A 14,574-nucleotide genomic window follows, 5' to 3' on the forward strand; every position below is an offset into this window, starting at 1 on the left:
AGCTTGACAACGACCCGAAACATACAGCCAGAGCTACAATGCAATGGTTCATATTCATGTGTTAGAATGGCCCAGTCAAAGTCCAGACCTAAATCCAATTGTGAATTTGTGGCAAGACTTGAAAGTTGCTGTTCACAGAAAATCTCCATCCAATCTGACAGAGCTTGCGCTATTTTGCAAAGAAGAACGGGCAAAAATTTCACTCTCTAGATGTGAAAAGCTGGTAGAGACATACCCAAAAAGACTTGCAGCTGTAATTGCAGAGGAAGGTGGTTCTACAAAGTATTGACTCAGGGGGGCTGAATACAAATGCATGCCACAATTTTCACATATTTATTTGTAAAAAAATTTTAAATCCATTTATCATTTTCCTTCCACTTCACAATTATGTGCCACTTTATGTTAGTCTATCACATACAATCCCAATAAAATACATTTACATACCTGCTCTTAAAAATAGTTCCCCCTGTGTCCCCGCTGGCACCACTGGGTGGGTTCCTGTGGTTCCCCCCAGGCGAGCAGATGGCCTTTTTTGGGCCTTGGGTGGTGGATGGAGATGCCAGTTGCAGCAAACTCATGAAAGATGGTAAGCTCCTGAGCTTTGACGCCCTACAGGCCAGGCATCAGGGCTCATGAATGAACTTTTGGAGGTATAGACAACTACACCACTTCTTTGAGATACATGGCCGCACAATTAGAGATCCCTCACCCCGTTTGAGCACCTCTTCATAAATGAAGAACCTATCCCTCACATGGTGTCGGAATTGTACCGACTCCTAGGCTCTGCTGCCCATCAATCCAAACCCGCCTACATTCGGAGGGCAGGAATTCACCGATTTTCAACTATCCCACCTATACCACCTCACACACTCGTCTTCTGCAGACATGGCACGTATCTACCCTTCCGGGTCAGAGCTTTGCTGGCGAGGCTGTGGACACAGAGGCACGCTTGTTCATATATGGTGGGAATGTCCTATAACCTTGCCATTTTGGGAGGATGTCAAGGACCAAATAAAAAGCATAACAGGGATAGATGTACCTTTCTCTCTGGCGCACTTCTGCATATCCCCCCACTGAGCTAATATAAAAAAAAGTGTGCTGCCCCATTTATTGAATGCAGCAAGGCGCCTACTTCCTACTTATAGGAAGCAGTCCAGAGTCCCTACCCAGGAAGAGTGGATCAGCAGAGTGAGTGCAGTCAGAGAGGCTGAGGACTGGATAGCGACCTGCAGGGGCTCCTGAGACCGGTTTATCAGTATCTGGACGCCCTGGACTGAATACGCCACAGACTCTAGAGATGTACCCTCTAGCTTAGATATAGCTTTACTAGAACTGGCAGACCCAACCCTTAAAATTCGCAGGCTGTTAAGAACTTAGAAGACAAGGAGCTACCCTTCGACACATGGCGGCTATTGGAGTCCAACGAGGTTGACTGACTCATTCGGAGATGGTGTGCTTGGTGTGGTCATGACTAAGGCTTCCTACAGGATTTCAGGTACGCCCAGATTGCTCCCTGCCCCTGCTTCCCTTCTCCTTTTTCCCTCTTCTTCCCCCCCCTCTTCTTTTTTTTTTTTTATATCCTATGGGTTGAATATGTCCTCCGCTATATTGATACCGGTTTAAGGACTAAACGATATGCTGTTGGCTACCGTATATACCTAGAGTCTCTACACTCACGGGATGGGCCCTCTATTTATGGAGGGCACTTGATGTCCTGCCCGAGAGTATAATGTGACTCTCTGGTGCCCATGGGGCGTGCGGGGGGTAGGGGAGGTTAGACGGAGGCTATTGGGCACCCCTCCCTCTGCCCCAGCCGCAGGCCAGGGGACCATATCATTATCATAGTTTAATTGCTAGCCGCCTCTGGCCCACCACCAGAGGTAGGGCTGTCATGCAAGAGGCCTATACACCCTATTTACCCTCCGCACCTGCTACAGCTATACACAACACTGCCACCAAGGCGGCGTTTCTAATCTATTAACCGGTGATGGCCCCTCAGCCAACCCACACATTACCCACACGATATTTATTTTATTGTTTTATTTTATTTTATTTCTCTGTTCAACCTGTTCATCTGTGCCGTTTACACACGCCAGACCCATGTGGGTCAGCGATTTCATTCTAATGCAAAATGTTGGACATGTCTTGTTATATGTGCTTTAAAAATAAAGATTATACAAAATACATTTACATTTTGGGTTGTAACATGACAAAATGTGGAAAATTTCAAGTGGCATGAATACTTTTTCAAGGCACTATACATTTATGTATAATGAACACCAGCAAGAGTATAGACTGAAAGGATTGTAAAGGAGTTCCTATCTAATGCAGGAAGCTACCACACTAAAGGGGATTTCCAGGCTGGCCTATGCAACTTTAGGACCCTAATGAGAGACCAGACACAATAGGAATAGGATGGGGTCTCATTAAATAGTAACAACAGCAATGTCCAGGATGCAGGCCTAATAATCTTCACCGGCAGTTGGAGCTCATTAGATTAAATCCACATGGAGTACAGTAACATGATGGTGAGCAGAGTAGCTTAAACAGGCTAGTAATACTCCTGGGAGAGGTGTGGGGGAAAGGCGTCTATGTACAGCGTCTTATGTAACGCAGTAAAGTGTTCCCAAAGATAAGGTGTCTGTACACAGTGTTCTAGCAGAGTAACCAAATAGGGGTTGCAAATGATGGGCGATTGCTCTCTCACCACCGACTGGACCGGATGGTTGCCCCGTGAATAATGACCTTGAAAGAGACCCCCTTCAGGTTGGCGAACAGCGATGACGGACATACGGCGATGAGCTGGATACGGACAGTCGGAGTGTCAGTCTGATGAATAGGTGGATGTCTGACGGACAGAAAGCAGAGATGGGCCCTCCCAGGCCAGGCTGGAATCACTTGATAACTTGATAACTGTGTAGTAGGCCGCAACCCTCCTTCTCGGCCACAGAGAGGTGTGCACTCCGCAAGGCACAATGAGAAGAGAGCGCAGGGCAGGTCCACTTGCTTCTTTATCCTTCCTCCCAGGGATCTGTTTGTGTTGCAAAGGGATCTCTGGGATGTGTAGTCTGGGGATAATATCACAATAACAGACTCACTGATCTAAAAGACTACTGGTCCTAGAATCCTCCTGGCTTGGCTCATGGCTATGATCACAGTTATTGCTGCCCAGCACTAGAGGGACATCAGAATAAATGCAGAATGATGAGGGTGGTCTGTACCATAATATAACTGTAGTCCACTGTTACTACACTTTCTTTCTCTCTTTCAATTTAGTCTATCTGTCTGTCTATCTATCTATCTATCTATCTATCTATCTATCTATCTATCTATCTATCTACAGTATCTCACAAAACTGAGTACACCCCTCACAGTTTTGTAAATATTTTATTATATCTTTTCATGTGACAACACTGAAGAAATGACACTTTGCTACAATGTAAAGTAGTGAGTGTACAGCTTGTATAACAGTGTAAATTTGCTGTCCCCTCCAAATAACTCAACACACAGTCATTAGTGTCTAAACCACTGGCAACAAAAGTGAGTACACCCCTAAGTAAAAATGTCCAAACTGGGCCCTAAGTGTTAATATCTTATGTGGCCACCATTATTTTTCAGCACTGCCTTAACCCTCTTGTGCATGGAGTTCACCAGAGCTTTGCCACTGGAGTCTTCTTCCACTCTTCTATGACGACATCACAGAGTTGGTGGATGTTAGAGACCTTGCTCTCCTTCACCTTCCATTTGAGGATGCCCCACAGATGCTCAATAGGGTTTAGGTCTGGAGACATGCTTGGCCAGTCCATCACCTTTACCCTCAGCTTCTTTATCAAGGCAGTGGTCGTCTTGGAGGTGTGATTGGGGTCATTTTCATGTTGGAACACTGCCCTGTGGTCCAGTCTCTAAAGGGAGGGGATCATGCTCTGCTTCAGTATGTCACAGTACATGTTGGCATTCATGGTTCCCTCAATGAACTGTAGCTCCCCAGTGCCGGCAGCACTCATGCAGCCCCAGACTATGACACTCCCACCACCATGCTTGACTGTAGGCAAGACACACATGTCTTTGTACTCCTCACCTGGTTGCCGCCACACACACTTGACACCATCTGAACCAAATAAGTTCATCTTGGTCTCATCAGACCACAGGACATGGTTCCAGTAATCCATGTCCTTAGTCTGCTTGTCTTCGGCAAACTGTTCGCGGGCTTTCTTGTGCATCATCTTTAGAAGAGGCTTCCTTCTGGGATGACAGCCATGCAGACCAATTTGATGCAGTTTACAGCGTATGGTCTGAACACTGACAGGCTGACCCCCCACCCCTTCAACCTCTCCAGCAATGCTGGCAGCACTCATACGCCTATTTCTCAAAGACAACCTCTGGATATGACGCTGAGCACGTGCACTCAACTTCTTTGGTTGACCATAGCGAGGCCTATTCTGAGTGGAACCTGTCCTGTTAAACAGCTGTATGGTCTTGGCCACCGTGCTGCAGCTCAGTTTCAGGGTCTTGGCAATCTTCTTATAGCCTAGGCCACCTTTATGTAGATCAACGATTCTGTTTTTCAGATCCTCAGAGAGTTCTTTGCCATGAGGTGCCATGTTGAACTTCCAGTGACCAGTATGAGAGAATGAGAGCGATGACACCAAATTAACACACCTGCTCCCCATTCACACCCGAAACCTTGTAACACTGATGAGTTACATGATACCGGGGAGGGAAAATGGCTAATTGGGCCCAATTTGGACATTTTCACCTAGGGGTATACTCACTTTTGTTGCCAGCAGTTTAGACATTAATGGCTGTGTGTTTTGAGGGGACAGCAAATTTAAACTGTTATACAAGCTATACACTCACTACTTTACATTGTTGCAAAGTGTCATTTCTAGTGTCATCACATGAAAAGATATAATAACATATTTACAAAAATGTGAGGGGTGTACTCACTTTTGTGAGATACTGTAGGTATAGTAGTCAGGTGTTTTGACTTTGGACTCTATCTATCTATCTATCTATTCATGATATAGCTATCTTTCTACATTTCGTGTTTATGTCTTTCTCTTTTTCTCCCTAGTTCATCTATCTATATACAGTATCTCTCTTAGGACAGTAAAACTCTCATCTGACTCGGTGACACCATGCAGTGTCTTCTGGTGGATTGGATGACACCATGCAGTGTCTTCTGGATTGGGTGACACCATGCAGTGTCTTCTGGATTGGGTGACACCATGCAGTGTCTTCTGGATTGGGTGACACCATGCAGTGTCTTCTGGATTTGGTGACACCATGCAGTATTTGTCTGAGGTTATTTTTGTCACTTTCCTAGTCTTTAGAAGAAGGTGAGTGCACACATGCAGCCTAAGGCTGGGCCAGGACAGAATGCACAGGGACCTGGACACTGTTTTTTTTTTTTTTTTGTTCAGAAGTCACCTCTTACCTACAACTGGAGAGTGCAGCAAGTGAATAATGCATCCCTCTGCTTTCACCTCCTGTCAGCATGCTGTCTGTTAGCCCAAGTATACTGCAACAAAGCCTAATTGGCACCAACACCTCCACTCCCTTTCCCAATTCTGATACTTACACCAATTGAATTTTATTTTTTTTCTAAGTACGTTGTTTATGGATTCTTAATTGCATTTTTAATTAATTTCTTAATTAATTTCTTAGTTGCATTTTTTTTTTATTTCATCACATTTCTTTACACTCATCCTTTTGGTGGCAAAACAAAAGCTGGGGGCAGCCTTGGCAATTTTGCTATTTAGTAGAAGAACATCTCCTTCTGCCCCCCAGCAGGCTGTCGGATCAATCCCCCGGTTCCTCCCCCACCAATCAGAACTGTGGATGATATTAGTTGCTGCTGCTCCTTTTTTTAAATTCCAATATTGTTTTTCCCATCAACTGCTTTAGACAATAAAGACAATCCACAGCTTAACAATCCTATTGATTTGGGACAAACAAGGCTTCCATTTTGGTGATATTGACCTACAGTTATTATTTTATTTTAAGACAAGCCCAAAAGGAATACAAATAGATAATTGTTTTTCAGATGCATCATTAAAAGTGTTACTGTAGATACAATGTAGACATTTTATGGTGTGATTTGTCCCATTAAGGGCCAGTTCACATCAGAACAGTGTGGGAAACCCACATTACAAAGTAGGGGGGATTAAGGGCTAATCCACACTAATCCTCCTTTAAATCGCAGAGCAGCCGGATCGATTCACCACTCCAGGTGCTCAACGTTGCCACTGCTCTAGGGGGCAGTGTGATGCACGAATTATCACATCATGTTGCCCATTAGCGGCACTAATGGGCACTGACAGACTGCTCTGATAGACATCACTGATGGGCCCTGGTTGGCAGCACTGGTGAGCACTGTTGGGGCTGCACTAATCATCAGGAAACTGATGATCAGTGCCCTGATTATCAGTGCAGATGTCCCATGTGTGGATTTGCCAGTTTCCCGCTCTTCTCACGCATTGTTAGCGGGAGGAGAGGATTGCCTATAACCGGCAAATCCTGTTTACATCCATGACCAGCTCTGATTTGACACAGCTGATCACGTGATAAAGAGCTGCTGTGATTGGCTCTTTACCCAGATCTGTGATTAGTTGCATCCAAGGAACTCATCGATCACAAATCACTGCCGATGTGCGTCGAAGGGGGTGCGCAGGCAGCGCGAGCATGGTAGGACTGTGTGGCCGTGCTGTAGCCGTCATTCGACTATAGAGCGGTCATTAAGGGGTTAATTGCAGTTAGAAGCTGATTGGCTACAATGCACAGCTGCACCAGATTTTGCACTCTCCAGTTTTAGGCTGGCCATACATTATTCAATTTTCTCATTAAATCTTCCTTTAGATTTACCAAAACCATATAATATAAGAAACAAAACAAACTTTTTGCCAGGGATGAGAGGTCTTAACACAAGCACCGCCTACCCAAGATACAATTATAGAGATTGAGCAAGCAAGAATGGGAGTTTAAAAGTGCAGAATTAATGAACTTTGAAACATTATCAATTTCATAATTTTATCGAACAAACATATATAAAATTTAAAAAATTATTTTTAAAAAAGAATCGTCCTCTTCATGTTCGGCCTATACGCATGGCTTCTTCTGGAGCTCTTGTAAGACCTTTATATACAATATCACTAAAAAAAAAAAAAAAACATTTTAATAGACATGTGTAGACAAGGGAAATTATTTGGCGGGATTTTTAAGGGTGCCAACAAAAAAGAAAAAAAAAAAGTAATTACAATACTCCATAGTAAGTATGTAAAATTACAAGATTTTTATTGTTACATACAAAACATAATTAAAAAGATTCGGTATAGGTTATATGCACGTGTACAAGGATACATCTAGAATTCACAGCAGATGATAAAATATAATCACTCGGTAATAGCGTTGGAGTGATTGTCCCGACATGTTTTGCCACTCTTGGCTCATCAGGGGATGTTTTAAAGACAATTAGATGTAACACTGCATAGAACAGAACAAAGTAAAAAGCATTACATTAACTTTGGAACTCCAGCGAACCACGGGGAGAGCCATTATCCACAAATGGAGAAAACTTGGAACAGTGATGAACCTTCCCAGGAGTGGCCGGCCTACAAAAATTACTCTAAGAGCATGACGACAACGACTCATCCAGGAGGTCACAAAAGAACCCAGAACAACATCTAAAGAACTGCAGGCCTCACTTGCCTCAGGTAAGATCAGTGTTCATGATTCAACAATAAGAAAGAGACTGGACAAAAATGGCATCTATGGGTTCCAAGGCCAAAGCCACTGCTGACCAAAAAGAACACAGAGGCTCATCTCACATTTACCAAAAAACATCTTGATTATCCCCAAGACTTTCAGGCAAATATTCTATGGACTGAGACAAAAATGTAACTTTTTGGAAGGTGTGCGTCCCATTACATCTGGCATAAAATTAATACAGCATTTCATAACAAGAACATCATACCAACAGTCAGACATGGTGGTGGCAGCGTGATGGTCTGGGGCTGCTTTGCAGCTTCAGGACCTGGATGACTTACCATAATTGATGGAACCATGAATTCTGAGCTCTATCAGAAAATCCTAAAGGAGAATGTCCGACCATCAGTTTGTGACCTCAAGCTCAAGTGTACTTGGGTTATGCAGCAGGACAATGATCCGAAACACAACAGCAAGTCCACCTCCAAATGGTTCAAACAAAGCAAAATGTAGGTTTTGGAGTGGCCTAGTCAAAGCCTGGACTTAAATCCAAATGAGATGCTGTATGATGACCTTACACAGGCCGTTCATGCTGGAAAACCCTCCAATGTGGCTGAATTCAAACAATTCTGCAAAGAAGAGTGGGCCAAAATTGCTCCACAGCAATGTGAAAGACTCATTGCCAGTTATCACAAACGCTTGATTGCAGTTGTTGCTGAAGAGTGACACAACCAGTTATTAGGTTTAGAGGGCAATTACTTTTTCACATAAAGTCAGGCAGTGGTTTGGACAGCTTTTTTGCCTTAATAAATTGAATCATCATTTAAAAACTGCATTTTGTATTTACTCGTGTAGCTTTGTGTAATAATAAAATTTGTTTGATGATCTGAGTCATTTATGTGTGACAAATATGCAAAAAAAAAATAAAAATCAGAGGGGGCAAATACTTTTTCAAACAACTATATATATATATATATATATATATATACACACACATATATATATATATATATATAAGGTTGTTTCATTTTTCCAAAGATCAAAGATGTGATTTTCATATGACTTTGCTTACGCCCCATGTCTCAGTGATGCAAAAGATATATATGTCAAATTTCAAGAAGATTGGATAATATTTAGGGGTTGCACACATAGATCACTTTTATCAAAGCAAAGTCTGTGGGCTTCACTTGATAAGTAGTCATATACAACAATGCTGGATGAAGAAAGTTCCGTTCAAGGCTTTCTAGAAGAACGAGTGAAAATGGTTAAACTACATCCAAAATGTCCTAAAAGACGGGAGTCATCCAAGAGAAGACAACAAAGAGTTATTACAACTCTCACTCCTGTACCTAGGAGGTCGGTCTAAAAACTACTTCAGTTTCAGGATCCCAGGGGAACTGCATCAAGCAAAGTGGATGGCAAAGGCAATATATGCACTTAAAATTATCCTCTTCACTAAACAGTTGAATATTCCTCAACAACAATTAGAAGGAATGAAACGGGTTTAGCAAATTTTGTCAGCCTCATATATATTCGCTTTTGGCCTGAGGAAATTGTAATTGTAATCAATGGGCTCCAAAGAATGATTTGGATATGCTACAGCTTTTGAGCACTTACACAGATGCAGACATCAAAAAATGTGCTCTCGCAGTTGCTAAGAGACACCTTTGGTATCTGTCAGAAACAAATGTAGGATTGGCTTTTTTGGACGAACGTATTACTCAGGCTGTTAAGGAAAATATGACTAAAAAATTTAGAAACCAAACCTGCAAAGAAAAAGTAAGTGAAACGATTAGAGGGTGAAAACATGGCTTTTAAAGGAAAAGACCTGATCCATTTAATTACTAATAAAACAAAGACGTTCTTTGAATTGTTTGGGATCCACGACGTGACAGAATACTGCAGTGATTCTCTAAGAAGCCATGTGAACGCTCTTAACCACTTACCGTCCGCCGCACGACGATGTACGTCCAAAGTGTCAGAGGTAAGGGTAGCCCCGAGGGTCTGGGATGGCCAGTGGGAAAGTGAACAACTTTGCAGCTCCTAAGGGAGTAGTGCGCTACATTATATATATATATATATGTATATATATATATATATATATATATATATATATATATATATATATATATGTAGCGCACTACTCCCTTAGGAGCTGCAAAGTTGTTCACTTTCCCACTGGCCATCCCAGACCCTCGGGGCTACCCTTACCTCTAACACTTTGGGTTCCATCCTTGCAGTAACACAAACTTTTACAAAGTTTACTCAAGAATATTAAACATAGACACAAGGATTTTACTCGAACAAGTGTAACAGTGATTACTATAACTGTACCGCTACATAAACGTAATGCAGCAATGCAAAGAATATTCACAACAATCTGTACATATAAAGTTGTCTTGGATGACCCCTGAGAGTGCGTCTCCAAGTGGGACTAATGCTCAGAGTGACAACGCCTTAACTCTGGGCACCTTCCCACTTCCAGCACACCTAGGTAACCACAGGAGTGCAAAGTTATCAATACAGTGCAATGCAATTACTAGGGAGCTCCCCCTACTTTATGATGCAGTCCCTCTTAATACCAATAGGATGCAAGGCCTTGCAATAAGAGATGCAGTCTTTAGTCTTCTGTCTTCTGCTAGCTATTTGTGTTGTAGTAATTGTAATCCACACAGTTGAACAAACAAGGATTATTGTAGGGTGAGCGTTAGAACTTCACTTGCCACGCAGCACACTTACAACTGCCTTTGGTGTAAGTGGTTCTGAACTGCACAGTGTCAGTAATCAATGGAGTGTAGGCTTGAGGCCTGTTTAAACTCAGTCCTTTAGATAAGATCTCCTCTGTGGGACTACAGGTCCTAGCAACACTGTGTTTAGAGTCTAATGCCCCGTACACACGGTCGGATTTTCCTTTGGAAAATGTCAGATCGGAGCGTGTTGTCGGAAATTCCGACCGTGTGTGGGCTCCATCGGACATTTTCCATCGGATTTTCTGACACACAAAGTTGGAGAGCAGGAGATAAAATTTTCCGACAACAAAATCTGTTGTCGGAAATTCCGATCGTGTGTACACAAATCCGACGGACAAAGTGCCACGCATGCTCAGAATAAATAAAGAGATGGAAGCTATTGGCCACTGCCCCGTTTATAGTCCCGACGTACGTGTTTTACGTCACCGCGTTCAGAACGATCGGATTTTCCGACAACTTTGTGTGACCGTGTGTATGCAAGACAAGTTTGAGCCAACATTCGTCGGAAAAAATCCTAGGATTTTGTTGTCGGAATGTCCGAACAAAGTCTGACCGTGTGTACGCCTTATAAGTGTGAAAAGGTGCGTTGATAACTATGGGCGGCAGCCCTCTCACCCAAACAGGCCTGGAGAATAGAACAGCTCCGCACTGGTTGTCTCAATCTTGCTTCACGACAGCCGGTGCCATCACACTGCTCTGTCCTGCGAGATGAACCGGGACCTTCTGATGGCTCTGACAGGTGCCTCTGGATCCTTCCGAATCCGGTCACACAGTCTTTCCAGCACATAGTTTCTGCAGTTGGTGTAGGCCACGCTCTCTGGAAACCTCCTCACAGGTCCTTGTAGGCAGGCCATGCGTCCAGAAGAGAAAGAAAATGGCCGTGTGTGTCCTTTTATAGCCTACCCAGCATGCAGTTCAGTGCATGCTGGGTAGGTAGGTTCTTGTATAATGTTAGCAAACAGTCACTTCCTGTGACATGTTCTTTAAACAAAGAATAGATAAAGGTGTGAAAAAATGCTTTAAATTAGGAATGCTTTCAGAAATAGAATTGCTAATCATTTGTATTACATTATTATTTTTTTATTAATGAACACAATCCAGAAAATGGAAAGTAAATCAACAGAAGAGATATCCAAATCAAATCAATATTTGGCTTGAGCACCCTTTGCCTTAAAAACAGCATACATTTTTCTAAGTACACTTGCACACAGTTTTTGAAGACACTCGGCAGGTAGATTGTTTCAAACATCTTGGAGAACTAACCATAAATATTCTGTGGATGTAGGCTGAATCAAATCCTTTTGTAATCCCAGACAGACTTCATTATGTTGAGATCAAGGCTCTGTGGGGGCAAACCATCACTTCCAGGACTCCTTGTTCTTCTTTACACTGAAGATAGTTCTTAATGACATTGACTGTATGTTTGGGGTTGTTGTCCTGCTGCAGAATACATTTTGGGGCCAATCACATACCTCCCTGATGGTATGGCATGATGGAGAAATATCTGCCTGTATTTCTCAGCATTGAGGACACCACTGATCCTGACCAAATCTCCAACTCCATTGCATAAATGCAGACCCAAACTTGCAAGGAATATCCACCATGCTTCACTGTTGCCCGAAAACACTCATTATTGTACTGCTCTTCAGCCCTTCAGCAAAAAAACTGCCTTCTGCTACAGCCAAATATTTCATATTTTGACTAATTAGTCCAGAGAACCTGCTGCCATTTTTCTGCACCCCAGTTTCTATGTTTTTGTGCATAGTTAAGGCTCTTAGCCTTGTTCCCACGTCGGAGGTATGGCTTTTTGGCTTAAATTTTTCCATGAAGAACACTTTCGGCCAGACTTCTCCAGACAGTAGATGGGTGTACCTGGGTCCCACTGGTTTGCACCAGTTCTCTGCTAATGGCACTGCTTGACATCTTCTGATGTCGAAGGGAAGTAAGCATGATGCTTTTGATTTGAGACTGATGGAGTTGTGGTTTGTCTCTGAAACATGTTTCCCATGAGTCACAGCGCTGTGATAGCTCTCTCTGCTGCAACACTTGGGCGTAGCAGTTCTAGAGATCCTTATGCTGGAGCCTGTGAGTGACTTCCGATGGCTGTAATGGTCCTCCTGATGTGTTCAATCCACGTGTATTATATCCACTACTCCTCCATTCCTGGATGATATCCCTTCACCCCTTTTGAGAAAAAGCTGTGCTACATTGAGCCCTTGCATTATTTACTTTTGTTGTTTTTACGTTAATAAAACTTTCTACACTATATGGCTGTGTGGTGCCCCTCTCCCCCCCCCCCTTTCTCTTAAGTAAGCATGAAGTGTCTTTCATCTGCTGCATTAGGTTTCCTTGGCCAACCACTGTGTCTACGGTCCTCAATGCTGTCCGCTTTTTTGTGCTTCTCCAGAAGAGTTTAAACCGCACATCTTGTAACCCCAGTCTGCTTTTTTTTACCCCAGTCTGCTTTTAAGTCTTTGCCTGGGAGAGACCTTGGTGATGCAGTATAACTACCTTGTGTCTTGTTGCTCTGCTCAGTCTTGCCATGCTGTATGTATGACCTGTGACATGAAACTGTCTTCCGCAACCTCATCATAGTAGCAGAGTTTGGTTATTCCTCACCCAGTTTTAAGCCTCCTACTCAGCTGTTTGGGTTTTAGTTCATGACTTTGTTTCAACCTACATATGAAATTGATGATCATAATCTTCTTGGTATAATTGGTTAAAGATACAACTGAATCTAATCCTACAAAATCCGTGACAAGTGTGCAAGTGTTCAAAGTGTCCAAGTGTAAGAACTGATGCTGGTTTGAAGCTAAAGGGTAGTCACGCCAAATATTGTTTCGATTTTTATTCTGTTCGCTCACTTTGTATTTTGTAAGTTGCTAAAAATAAATAATTAAAATATATTTTTGAAAGTATTCTCACTTTAGAGCTCCATATATCTTTCTTGTCTCTCTCTCTCACTATCTATCTATCTATCTATCTATCTATCTATCTATCTATCTATCTATCTATCTATCTATCTATCATTTTTTAAGGAATGTATAATTTCTTTAATATTATAATTGGTTCTCACAAGGTTCCAACAACTATAGTTTATTTTTTGTTTTGTTTTTTACATTGTATTTGTCAGCCTATAATAAAAAACAGAGCAGGGCTTTATTAACAATATATAAAATTAAATCCTTAAATGTCGGTTAAAAAATTGAAAATTTTTTTAGGTAGGCAAATTAGTTTTAGTATTAAGATTAAGTTAACCAGACATGTGGTAACACTGATGAATTTGCAATTTCTAAGCTTCAGTGAAACCTGGGCATGAAAGGGTTAAGGATTTATGTTACCAGGTAGACAGGTACGCCATGTGTTGGTATGCAGGTCAATGGGGGTTAATTGTTTCGACGTGTTGATGATAGATTTCATGCTGCACACATCTTCATTTACAATTGGCGTTGGTATGAGCAGAGCCCAGCATACCGTGTGTTTTGATTATAGACTCCATGCAGGAAGAGAATAAGGACTATATAATTGCACACCATATACTCACCCACATATAGCATACATATGGTATATTGCTTGGTATAGGGACAGGCAAGGGAGGTTTTACCGAGACGTAGCTGAGTGCCGGCATGTAAGTAATCTTGTTGAAAGCAACAGAACGTGTTTTAAATGAACCTGTTGGGGAATGGCCATTTTCAGCGTGGCTCCAGGCTAGCACTGTCCCAGGACACAGCCTGGATGGAGCCCCTGATGCTGACAGATAGCAGTTTACCTTTAAAGGCTCATCCCACTCAAAACTGATATTTCAGTGTTAGGTGAATTATGGGGAGTTAACCCACCTATCAATCTCTTCTATATCTTAAAGAGATTCTATTTGTGAGATCTCTGCACTGAGTTCCCAGGTGTACACATCTGCCGTACCCATTATGAGGGGCTCCCACCATCCCTGTGCAGAGTTCCTGGGTCTACTTACCTGGTGTACCCAGTATGACAGGTTCCAACCATCCCTGTGCTGAGATCCAGGTCTAAACACGTGCTGTACCCAGTATGAGGGGTTCCCATCATCCCTGTGCTGAATTCCAGGTCTACACACCTGCCATACCCATTATGAGGGGCTCCCACC

The sequence above is a fragment of the Aquarana catesbeiana genome, linkage group LG04 (assembly GCF_042186555.1).
Source record: "Aquarana catesbeiana isolate 2022-GZ linkage group LG04, ASM4218655v1, whole genome shotgun sequence".
NCBI lineage: Eukaryota > Metazoa > Chordata > Amphibia > Anura > Ranidae > Aquarana > Aquarana catesbeiana.